Here is a 10762-nt window from a genome sequence, read left to right as displayed (position 1 = left end):
TTCCTAACATTTGCTGTATGTTTTTCTCTCATTTACAAACGTTATGTATACTCTGAATTTCCAAGTTTCCAAACATGTCAATAGCATTCTAATTATTTTTTTTTTTAAGAAAGTCTATTACCTATCTATTTAGAACCTTCAATCAATCTTAAAACATTTTGGTTTGGGAAAAAAGAGTTTAAGAAATCTGTGAAATTTTCTCAACAAGATGTCATTTTTACTTATTGTACTCTGTGCAAGATCATTCTGTGCTTCTATTCCAATATAAATGACAGAAAAAAGGAAGATATTATATACATAAAAGTCTTGGTAAATTAAACTGAAGTAAAGCAAATAAGAGGTGTTGGTTTCCAGCATGCAGTCTATTGCAGAGCAAAGGAAACTATTATTGTTTTCATGTTTTTAATGAATGCACTAGAAATGTCTTCGAAAGGTGTCATTCGCTTTTGATCTAAACTCAAAGCTTGAAAAACTGAATCATTATAGGATGCTACTTTTAGTATTGATGAGTCAATAGTACAATAGGATATTCTGTTGCCAAATTAGGCCGCACATTTCACTCATTAACTTAATTAGGAACATAACAGCAAAAGCTTAGCTTGATTAAACAAATGTTTGGCAGAGGAGAAAAGAAGTGAAATCCTTCCTAGAAGACTAGAAAGGAAGCATATTATTTTGTTTATGGGAGTCAGGAAAAGCTTTCATGAAGGAGGATATTCCCCTATGCTTAGCAGCAGCAATGGCAAACCTATCTCCCAACCACAGAGCTGTAACTGAATGCATGATGCACGTGTCCGGTTGGACTAAGATATGAGTCACTCAGCCCACTTTCTCCATTAAGAGCACTGAATGCAAATGAATTAATTCGCACATTCCACTGAATGAATGCCGTTTATCAGTAAAAGACCCAAGTGATAATCAAATTGTTTAAGAGTTAATTGAAAGCAGAAACCTTGAATGCAAACAACACAAACTCAACTTGGCTTTGCAGGCATCTAAGTTCTGAGTGTTTTGCAGCAGACTCTGCCTCCCAGTAGAAAGCTGAGGAAGAATCAAAAGAAAAACAAACATTAAAATAGATTTCCTTATAGGCGGTGCCTATTCTAAAATAGCTAAAATTACCCACCATTGCTACCAGTAATGTACGCAGGACAACAGGTGGCCACACATGTTTCAAGCACAGTGCAGTTGAATCTTGATCAGCAGAGGTCCAACATGACATGGTGGTGGTCAGTGGCACTTTGTCTACTGTAGTGGAGCTGAGCCAATGATAGTAAAAGTAGGTCATTTTAGCTACATTTCTCAGGGCAGACAAGGCCTTAGTAGTATATTTGCCTACTGTTTTCCTATTCCTCTAGTCTCCTTAATAAAGCATCCTCTCTCTTGTGCATCCATGTCACTGGATCTTGCAGGGGCAGTCATACCACAGAATGGTTTTGTTTCCTCACAGAAGCGCATTGGCTTGTCTGCAGTATATTTCGAGGCACACAGAGTACACTAAAGAAGGGCTTTTCAAGATGGATGAATGGCACGCTCTCTCTTTTTAAATAAGCTGGCTTTAGAGACATTATTTGAGTGCCAGTCTGAGCTCGTCTCTGCCAGTCTAAGAAGCTGCATCTGCTGCAGCAAAAAGGTCTAAAGCCAAACATCACTCTAACTCCTTCACTGCTGCTCAGTGAAGGGTAGAGCTGGACAAAATGGTTAAGCTCTCATTGAGAATGATTTTTCAGGTCCAAGATGGAAGTTTTGTTCAAAATGGGTATGTGAGCGAGAGAAAGACTTGTCGCCCTCCCCCAGAATAGCCAATAGTCCAGTGGTCAGGCCTAGGAAATGAAAGGTGCAGGTTTGAGTCCCTGCTCTGCCTGAGGCAGTGCCTTACCCATAGGACTATTGCCCTTACTGTGGTGTGGGGGTTCTCTGTCATCTGTCCTCAGCATTGAAAAGGTCTCGGTTTCAAACTGAGGCAGAATGAGAAAAATCTTTGAAATCTCAAAAAATTTTTACAGGACAGGAAAACTATTTCTCACTTAGTTCAGTAACTGGGTCCCTAAATGGGCATGTTACATTACCTACATGCTCACTGATGGTTATGAAATCAATTATATACAACAGAGCCATGAATGAGCATAGTGTGCTTTCAACCTCACTTACTAGATGACAAAGATTCATTGCATTTTATTTGTAATTTGTCTGTATCAAGGGAGTCATTTTGTGGATAGAAGCAGGTGTGAGGGCACTTATTTGGGCATAAGAGTTTTCTGCTCATGTTTTGCAAATACAAATATATCTGTGAACACAGTATCATAGATATGCTCACTGCCCTGCTATCCAAACATAATTTGGAAATCAGGGTTACCTGGTTGTTTCTGGTTAGCAGGTGTGTTTTAAATGCCAACTTTTGTCTGTCTGATGCAATAAGGACGGGATCGGACATCTCCCCTGCCCCCACCGGGATTGAAAGGAGAATTTGTCAGGAAGATTTTTTGTTTGTTTTTGTTTTTTTACAAGTGTTATTGTACACACTGCACATAGCTTGCTTATGTTGGTTATAGCTGGTTTGTCATACTTTTAGAACCCACATTGAACAGTTTATAAAAACAAGACCTTGCATTGCTACACTACACCAGTGCCCATCTGGGTGTGCTTCTAAATGCACTGATATTTTTAAAGTGCCTGACACCAGCAAAGTGAAAAGTCTCAAAAAACTGGGGATTTGGGTTAACATCCAGATGTACAGGTGCTTTACTGTGTCAATGGAGGTCCTCAAAAGAAAATGATTTTGTCACCTCATACAATCTTTTGCTGCATTGCCATGCAGCATACTTCTGATTCCCTCACATTGCAATATTGTGAGAAACATTGGAGGAAGGAAGCTGGTGCCCTTAATTTTCTGTTCAGTCTCTTATTACAAATCCCTCCCACCACCACCATCCTCTAAAAAAAAAAATATTACTGAGAGAGACTGAACAATTATTGTAGTTAAATGTAGTTACAATGCAGACTTTAAGGCTTGAGGGCAGTTAGACTACAAAACAACCAGGGAATAACTAGGAAGCAAACTCAACTATTATACTACAACTAGTTGCAACTAGTTCCCATCCTTAGGAGCTAGGTATAGTACATCCTGAAAATGTGGGGGTTGACAAGTGTTCATAGGATAAGTGCTCTCTATAATTTCTCTGTGTTAATGATGCTCCTTTATCTTGTCTTTGGCATGTACTTTAAACACAAACTGCAGGAATACAAAGCGTCATTGTACCATGGTAGCTGATAGAATTAATGACACCAGGTGTGATAAATTGTGGTCACAAGGGTATAGTTCTATTACTCCATTAGGATTTACCTTTAATCAATATCTACTAGGAGTATTTCAAAATGGGGTAACACTTTTCCAAACAGGTGCTCACAAACACAGCCAATGTTACTAATTGTCCTATGCTAATCTAAATGCAACCTGATTTTAAACTTGATGCTCTCTTGCCTTCTACCTAGTTTGCAGTAAATTACACATTTTCTGACTTGAAATAACTTTTGTTCAAAGCTGTTATGCAACCACTTACACTAAAGAACTGGTTAGAAATGTTGATGAGAATTGGTACCTACTGCAAGCACTTCTCTTTTTCACTAAGCAAAATTGTGGGGGTTGTATGTTGCAATGTGATGCTGATGAAACTGAAAGGTGAACAGTTAAGCATTTAAGCTTTCCCAGGTCACTCTGTGAAAAAAAGTTTTTATAAATCCCCAAATCTATAGAAAAGAATTATTTTTCTAACAAGTTTCCAGTAGATATTGTGTGTGTCTGTGGTTTGTTAAACAAAGAGGATACATTCTCCTGCAGGGTTTACAACCCAGACATTGAAGCATCGTGCTGATGCTTGAGAACCACACAGTTAACTGACTATAAAATCAGAAAAACTGACTTGTCTATTTTCATTACTTAAGCAGAGTTTAATATGCGTGGCCCCCCATGCAGCATAAATTATCAGAGTTAGAGTTAAGAACATAAGAACATAAGAAAGGCCGTACCGGGTCAGACCAAAGGTCCATCTAGCCCAGTATCTGTCTACCGACAGTGGCCAATGCCAGGTGCCCCAGAGGGAGTGAACCTAACAGGCAATGATCAAGTGATCTCTCTCCTGCCATCCATCTCCATCCTCTGACGAACAGAGGCTAGGGACACCATTCTTATCCATCCTGGCTAATAGCCATTTATGGACTTAGCCACCATGAATTTATCCAGTCCCCTTTTAAACATTGTTATAGTCCTAGCCTTCACAACCTTCTCAGGTAAGGAGTTCCACAAGTTGACTGTGCGCTGCGTGAAGAACTTCCTTTTATTTGTTTTAAACCTGCTGCTTATTAAAAAAATTCAAATTTCCAATCATTTAACATACTATTTGTAACACTGTAACACCTCTTGGAGTGTCTCCTGCTGCTGTGTGCAGTACTGCAGGCTGTTTCCCACTCCTGGCACTCCTTGCAGGTTGCCAACCTCACTTGGCAGGTCTTCAGTGGCCCGGCCTTCCAGCTGAGTCTCAGAATCAAAATGAAGCCTCTCCAAGTTACCAAAGAGAGTCCAACAAAACCAGTCAGTCTGACCTCACCAGGATCTTCAGTCCTGCTTTTTGTGCTTTTAAATTCAGCCCTTCACTCAGGCTTTTAAACTAGCCTTGTCCCCTTCTCAAGATTTACACCACTTCACCAACCAAGGGACTTTGTAACCAGTAGCCACATACCACTTCCTGCAATTAGCTACAGGTACTTTGCTGGGCTTCTTCCCACCTGGTCCCTTTTTCTTCACTCCTTACCTTAGGGTTAAAGTGCTAAGGTCCTCTCCCTTCCAGCTAAAGCGAATGCAGCCAGTTGAGCTCATGTGGCCAGAACAGAGGAACACTCCACTCTCTTCTCCTCTGGTCCTAGCCAGGAACTGAGCTGCTAAGGCCCCCACAGCTCCTTTTATCTCAGCCTGATGAGCTCTGATTTTGACTCCTTCTGTGCAGCCTTTGTAGGCAGGCCTGGAGAACCCACCTTCATTGCTCCTTTCTTGGGGTGAGGTGTAGTAGGACTATGGGCCTCCAGCAGGGGAACATGAAGGACCCGGTACACCCTGTTACAAACATGTAAAGAACAGGTTTTGAATATCTGGCTTTGAATCTGTGTCCTGTGATGCATAGTCATAGAGTATCAGGGCTGAAAGGGACCTCAGAAGGTCATCTAGTCCAACCCCCCTGCTCAAAGCAGGACCAATCCCCAGACAGATTTTTGCCCCAGATCCCTAAATAGTACCCTCAAGGACTGAGCTCACAACCCTGGGTTTAGCAGGCCAATACTCAAACCACTGAGCTATAGTCATCCTGACATTCATCTTTCCACTGTTTTCCCAGCTGTACTGTAACCAACATATTCCAGTTATGGAAAGAACAAGTGTTTGTGGGTTCACAGCCTTCTCACTGTGGGTCACACATGTTGATTTTATCCCAGTCTACTGAAAATGTGTTTACAATCACAAACCCAGGTTAACTACACCCTCTTTGCTCCAGTCATGCCCCCTTTACCAGGGGCTGCATCGTGGTTTAAAGCCACTATTTAACCTAAGGATTTGCATGGTAGCTAGCTAAGATGGTTTTACAGCCCCTTTGTGTTGCCAGAGTGGGACAAAGGAGTCTTATGACAACAAAAATTTGGACCCCCAGATGTATTTTGAACAGTAAAATTCTTGGATTTATTCTTATTAATGCTTCCTTGTTTTGTGAAATAAATGTGAAAAAGATCATAATTATGATAAAACGGATAAGCCAAACATTCCCCCACCACCAAGAATAATAATTCTCAAAGTACTCTAACACTACAAGAGGATACCTTAGTACTAAGTAGCACACTAGGATTATTGGACCATACTTTTGTAATGATTTCCTTTTATTTTTTATTCAAAACCAAAGGGAGTCAACAATGGACAGCTAGTTACTAAATGTTACTTGACTTTAGAGACATTTGTGGTGACCACCTCCCTCCCACTTCGAATTGGGTGTATGTTGTTTAAGATTGAACAAAGTTAAACATTTGTTTTCAAAGATTGAAACAGCATTTAAATATTCACACAGAATAAATCACATCTTAGATACAGCAAGAATGAACTAAACTATGTTTTCAAAATGCATTTGGATGCAAGAGTCAAACAGAAAAAACAAGCACTGTACAGAACATGTAGGGTTTTTCCTCCCCCTGTTGTCATTGTTAGGGTGCTGAGGACTGTAATTAGTGGAAAAGAAAAAAAAAAGCAGCAATAAAAGGAAGAGTGAGAGAAATTTGGCCAGAGCTTTAAGACACCATTTCGTTCTAAACCTGGCACCAACCTCTGAAGGTAGCTGAATAGCCATGCTCTTCAAAGATTGATGGCTACTCCGTGTTCTCTTCTGCTCAGAGTAATGGTGAGTAGTTTGGCACAACTCCAGCTGAAAGCAGTGATGAGGTGCAAATGCTCCTTAAAGCCTTTTTCTTTGCTCTTGACAAACAAGGGTAGAACTCTGTATAATCCCGCTCTTGCTGGAGGGTTCCCAATTAGTATGGAGACTCAACCAAATGAATAGCAGGGGTCATGGATCAGGGATGAGAGTTCATCCTTAAAATCAGTAATCACCATAGGAAGCAACTGCCAGAGAGGGTTTTTATTTTAAAAATTCCCTAGCAAGCCCAGCCAAAAAAAACCATCCAGATACAACATTAGTTTTGAAAGATGACCCAGGTGTTGCTGAGTTAAAAATAAGAATTTAATGGCAGTGCTATTTTTACAAGGTTACATGCCCCAATAGCAATTCACACGCACAGGCCCTTTAACAGGCTTGGTATCAGTACACAACATTGGTTGGAGCATGCATCATTTTTAAAATGGCTAGAGCAGTTGGGCTATAATAATCACTGCACAATTAACAAATAAATTGCATCGTTGCCTTAACTGAGATGTTAGTTTTGTGGTGCTTGTTGCAAGCATGCGGTGCTAAAGGCATTGCTGTTGAGGGATCCCAGTGTAACAGAGGTGTTTGGATTTCCTTTGGAAAATATGAAACAGCTATAATTCCTTCCCTCCTCGAGAACAGCAGCTAAACAGTGGCTGCTGCATCTTTCAGTGTTTCAGCTCTACTGAGACAAAATACCTATTTATTCATACAGGTAATATCATAGGAAGAACTATGGCCATAATCCGTTTGGCATCTTTATGGGCATGCTTAATAAACAAGCCATTTGTCCCACTGAAGCCAAAAGGACTGTTTATATGCTTAAAGACAAGCAGCTATGCAAGTGTTTGAAGGATTGGGGAATATGCTACAAATTCAAAGCTAAAGTTACCTGGATAAGGACTGAGATGTCAGGATATATGAAAGTTGAGGAAGACTGAACCTTAACTCTGACCCTTATTGTAATACAATCCTCTTAACTAAGGCCATCCTGAACCATATCCATCATCAACCTTTGGCCTCCTCAAAAATTAAGTAGTTTCTATAAGCAGAGAATGGATCCTTCCTATGGTTGAATGCCACTTTAAAGTAGTTTATGGCTTTAAGATTTTGTGTTGAACTTAGTATAGTAGCATGTATATCTATGTCAAAATCTGAGGCCACACTCCTGCCACAAGCTCCATGTGGATGACCCCTGTGCTCATGTCAAGCCCTGCTGTAGTGGAGCTCCATTTGGGCACAGAGGCACATGCAGCTTATTACAAAATCAGGGCCCAAGATAATATCATAGAAGCTTTAGCTAGCATTGGATGTTGTTGCAAATGCTGCAAATAGAATTTAAATGCTTTGAGTTCAGTAATTCATTCAGAGTTAAGGAAAGGCCTCAGAAACCATTAGCTAACATGAACATTGCAGATTTGAAAGATCAGCCATTTTTTAGTTACATGGGCCTGATGCAGAGTGGCTCCTGGGAGGTGCTGACACCATCCCTTCTCTCCCCCAGGAAATTGACCTGAGAGGGAGTTGAGTAGACATCAGATAGAGCTGAGGGAACTCCTTATCTCATACTATCAGGCTTGGTGTGCAGAAGGGAACACCTGAAAATGTTCATGCAATGAGAAAAGTATATTTCTTTCACCCACTCATAATTCAAACAGCTGAAGGGATTTTGCTGACCATTTAAAATAAATCAAATAAATAAATAAATAAAGGCATACCTCTAGGCTGACACCAAGCATGGAAAATGTAAGCCAAAAAAGAATACTTTTTCAGGGAAGCGAAAAAGAATCTATCTGCGTTTAAACCAGGGGGCTATAAGGAAATCCCAAGTGTAACTTCAGCTGCCAAGCACTTGCTATAAACACAGGCCAGCAAAGGCATACTTCTTTACTTTGATCCAACATTAGGGCAATCCTATCCCCTTGCCAGGGCATTATTTATAGTTGTTCCTACCTGCATGTTCCGATGCTTTCAGTACTGAGAAGCCAGCCGCTCAGAGTTTAGGCAGAGAGGAAATTTGACAAGAGCATGGCCTAAATGGATAAAAATGGTCCTAGCTAGCTAGCCCTTTGTCTGAACGGTCCTAATCCATGGGCTCTAAACCTCACATCTTCCTCTCTACAATTACATCTCTCTCTCTCTCAAAAGCCCATGGAGTCTGACAGTACTTCTCTGAGCTCTACGAACTACAGCAGCTCAGTGCTGCTCACATTAGAAGTATTTACCTTGCAGGAGTGGCGTAGCTTTAACTAGCTAGTGTTTGGAACACACTTTGATATCCTCAGATGAAAGGCACTACAGCAGTGCTAAGCATTATTGTTATTACATTAGGATAAGAAGTTCTCCTGCTGCTACTGTCTCTTTACTGTAAAAAATATATATATAAAGGAGGATTATAAATTTCTGCAACATCAGAGCAGGAGCTGTTACTCCCTTATGCTCAGTAATTTGTGGACAGCAAGGGAGTTTTAAAAGGACTGGCAGTTTAAAAGGCCCCAGAGAGGGAAGTTTCTTAGAAAATATGTGGTAGACAAGAAACAGACACAGGCCCGAATCTATACTGGGACTTACACATTGAAAGGGTTACTTTTAGATTCCTAGCCACACAGTGAAATCCACAAACCTCAGGTTATGCATCCAGGCTTCCTATGCAATGCCTGAGGCCGGGGGGGGGGGGGGGCACCTAAGAATGGGATCCACAAAAGCCAGCAAGCTAAAAGAGGAGCCAATAGGAAATGCTGAGAAGAGGGGTGTGTCTTAAACCCAGCCCTTCTCAGGGAGTTAGACATAGAAGTCTGAGCTGGAGGGAGGTGCCTGTCTCTGCTTGCAATCCACAGCTGTGAACCCTCTCCTGGAGACAGGCACCTAAGCAATTATTTGCAAGAATGGTGGCAGCACACACCTAACTCCACACAAAGCAGTGGAGGGGGAGACTCTCTTGTAATATTGAGCCCAGAGATTAGGGAGTTTACCAAGCATGTGGGAAAATGCAGTTCAGTTCCCCACTCTGCCTGACGTGGCAAAGGGATCTGAACACGAGTGCCACTGCTCAGGTGCCCTAGTCACTGGGCTCTGGGATAGTCTGATGTGAGTCTCTCTTAATCTCTCCAGTTCAACCTGTTCCTCTGTGGATAAATAATTTAATAGGCATTAGGTCAGAGAGCTTGAGAATGACTCTATAGTCCAGTGGAGAGAGCACTCACCTGAGGAGGCTGGGGGAGACCTAAGTCCAAATCCCTTCTCCTCATCAGGCAGAGGGGGAAATTGAACAGGGGTGTCCCATATCCTATGTGAGTACCCTAACCACTGGCCTCATCCTTCCCCACCCATTGTGTGTGGAGCTCGGCATGCTTTGAGAACACCTACAGGATCAGGTCCCACAGGCAAAGTCATTGGGGGAAAACCTACCTGCACCTGTTTTGAAGATTGCACTGTGGCTCAGGCATGAGATAAACACTCAGGGACGTACATTGAGGCATTGTGCATATGTAGAAATTTAGGTACCTAGGGGACTTTTATGGAGAAAATTTAGGCACTGAAGGATTTTAGACACCTCTAGAGTTAGGTGAGAAGCAGTTTCTCAAGATCTCAGTGGTACCTAAATTTGGGACATGGGCATCAAAAATGGACGTTAGGGGCTAAGTCCTTTTGTGTATGTGGGCCAAGTTCCTGAGATCTTTGTCAGTACTGCCCACAATGCAATAGGTGCTGTCCAAACATAAATGAAGGCATGATCCTCCCCCCAGCAAACTCACAATCTAAAGTGATTTCCTATGTGATATTTAAGTGGTGAGATTAGACAAGGTAGTGAAAGTCCTGGAGGTTTAAGTGCCTTGTTTCTTTATTGTATGTGCAATACTTGTATGAAGTATATTTTTAATTTAAAAATGAAGGGTTTGCCCTCTGTTGGTGCAAAATGATATTTCACTCTCCAGGGTGGTGGTGATTTTTACATGTTTTTAGAAATTAGTCCCGTCTAGAAAAATATCAGTCTGATCTGGCCCATGGAGTTCCCATAGCAGCATGAGAGGCAGCTTGGTCTAGTGGACTGAACACCTACAGATCCTGAGGTCTAATTCTGGCTGACACTGTGTGGACACTGTGTGACCTTGGGCAAGTTCCTTAAAAAGACGTCAGGTCAACTTAGGTCCAAAATTTAGGTTTTGTAAAAACACAGATTACAAAAGCTTAGAAATGTCACCTTTTTGTTTTTTTTAAATTCCAATGCAAAGAGTTCTCTGTTTGTACTTAAAGATTTTTCTACAACCTCAATATTGCAGCATTGCGATAGTCACTAAGAATTTTAAAGC

General features: G+C 41.3%; 1 long non-coding RNA gene across 2 annotated transcripts; it reads right to left on the bottom strand.

Annotated features, from left to right (window-relative positions):
* Positions 1-309: 309 nt before the first annotated feature.
* On the bottom strand, positions 310-9123 carry LOC120399362. 2 transcript variants are annotated; one of them, XR_005595113.1, is made up of 4 exons: positions 9076-9123; positions 4809-5107; positions 1127-1259; positions 310-1041 (listed from the first exon to the last, which is right to left on the bottom strand). It is a non-coding gene; the product is annotated as an uncharacterized LOC120399362 (long non-coding RNA). The 2 variants fall into 2 exon arrangements; XR_005595114.1 differs by lacking the exon at positions 9076-9123 and adding an exon at positions 6354-6453.
* Positions 9124-10762: the final 1639 nt, after the last annotated feature.

Source organism: Mauremys reevesii, linkage group 2 (genome assembly GCF_016161935.1).
Source record: "Mauremys reevesii isolate NIE-2019 linkage group 2, ASM1616193v1, whole genome shotgun sequence".
Classification (NCBI taxonomy): Eukaryota; Metazoa; Chordata; order Testudines; family Geoemydidae; genus Mauremys; species Mauremys reevesii.
This window is presented reverse-complemented; position numbering and strand designations above follow the sequence as displayed.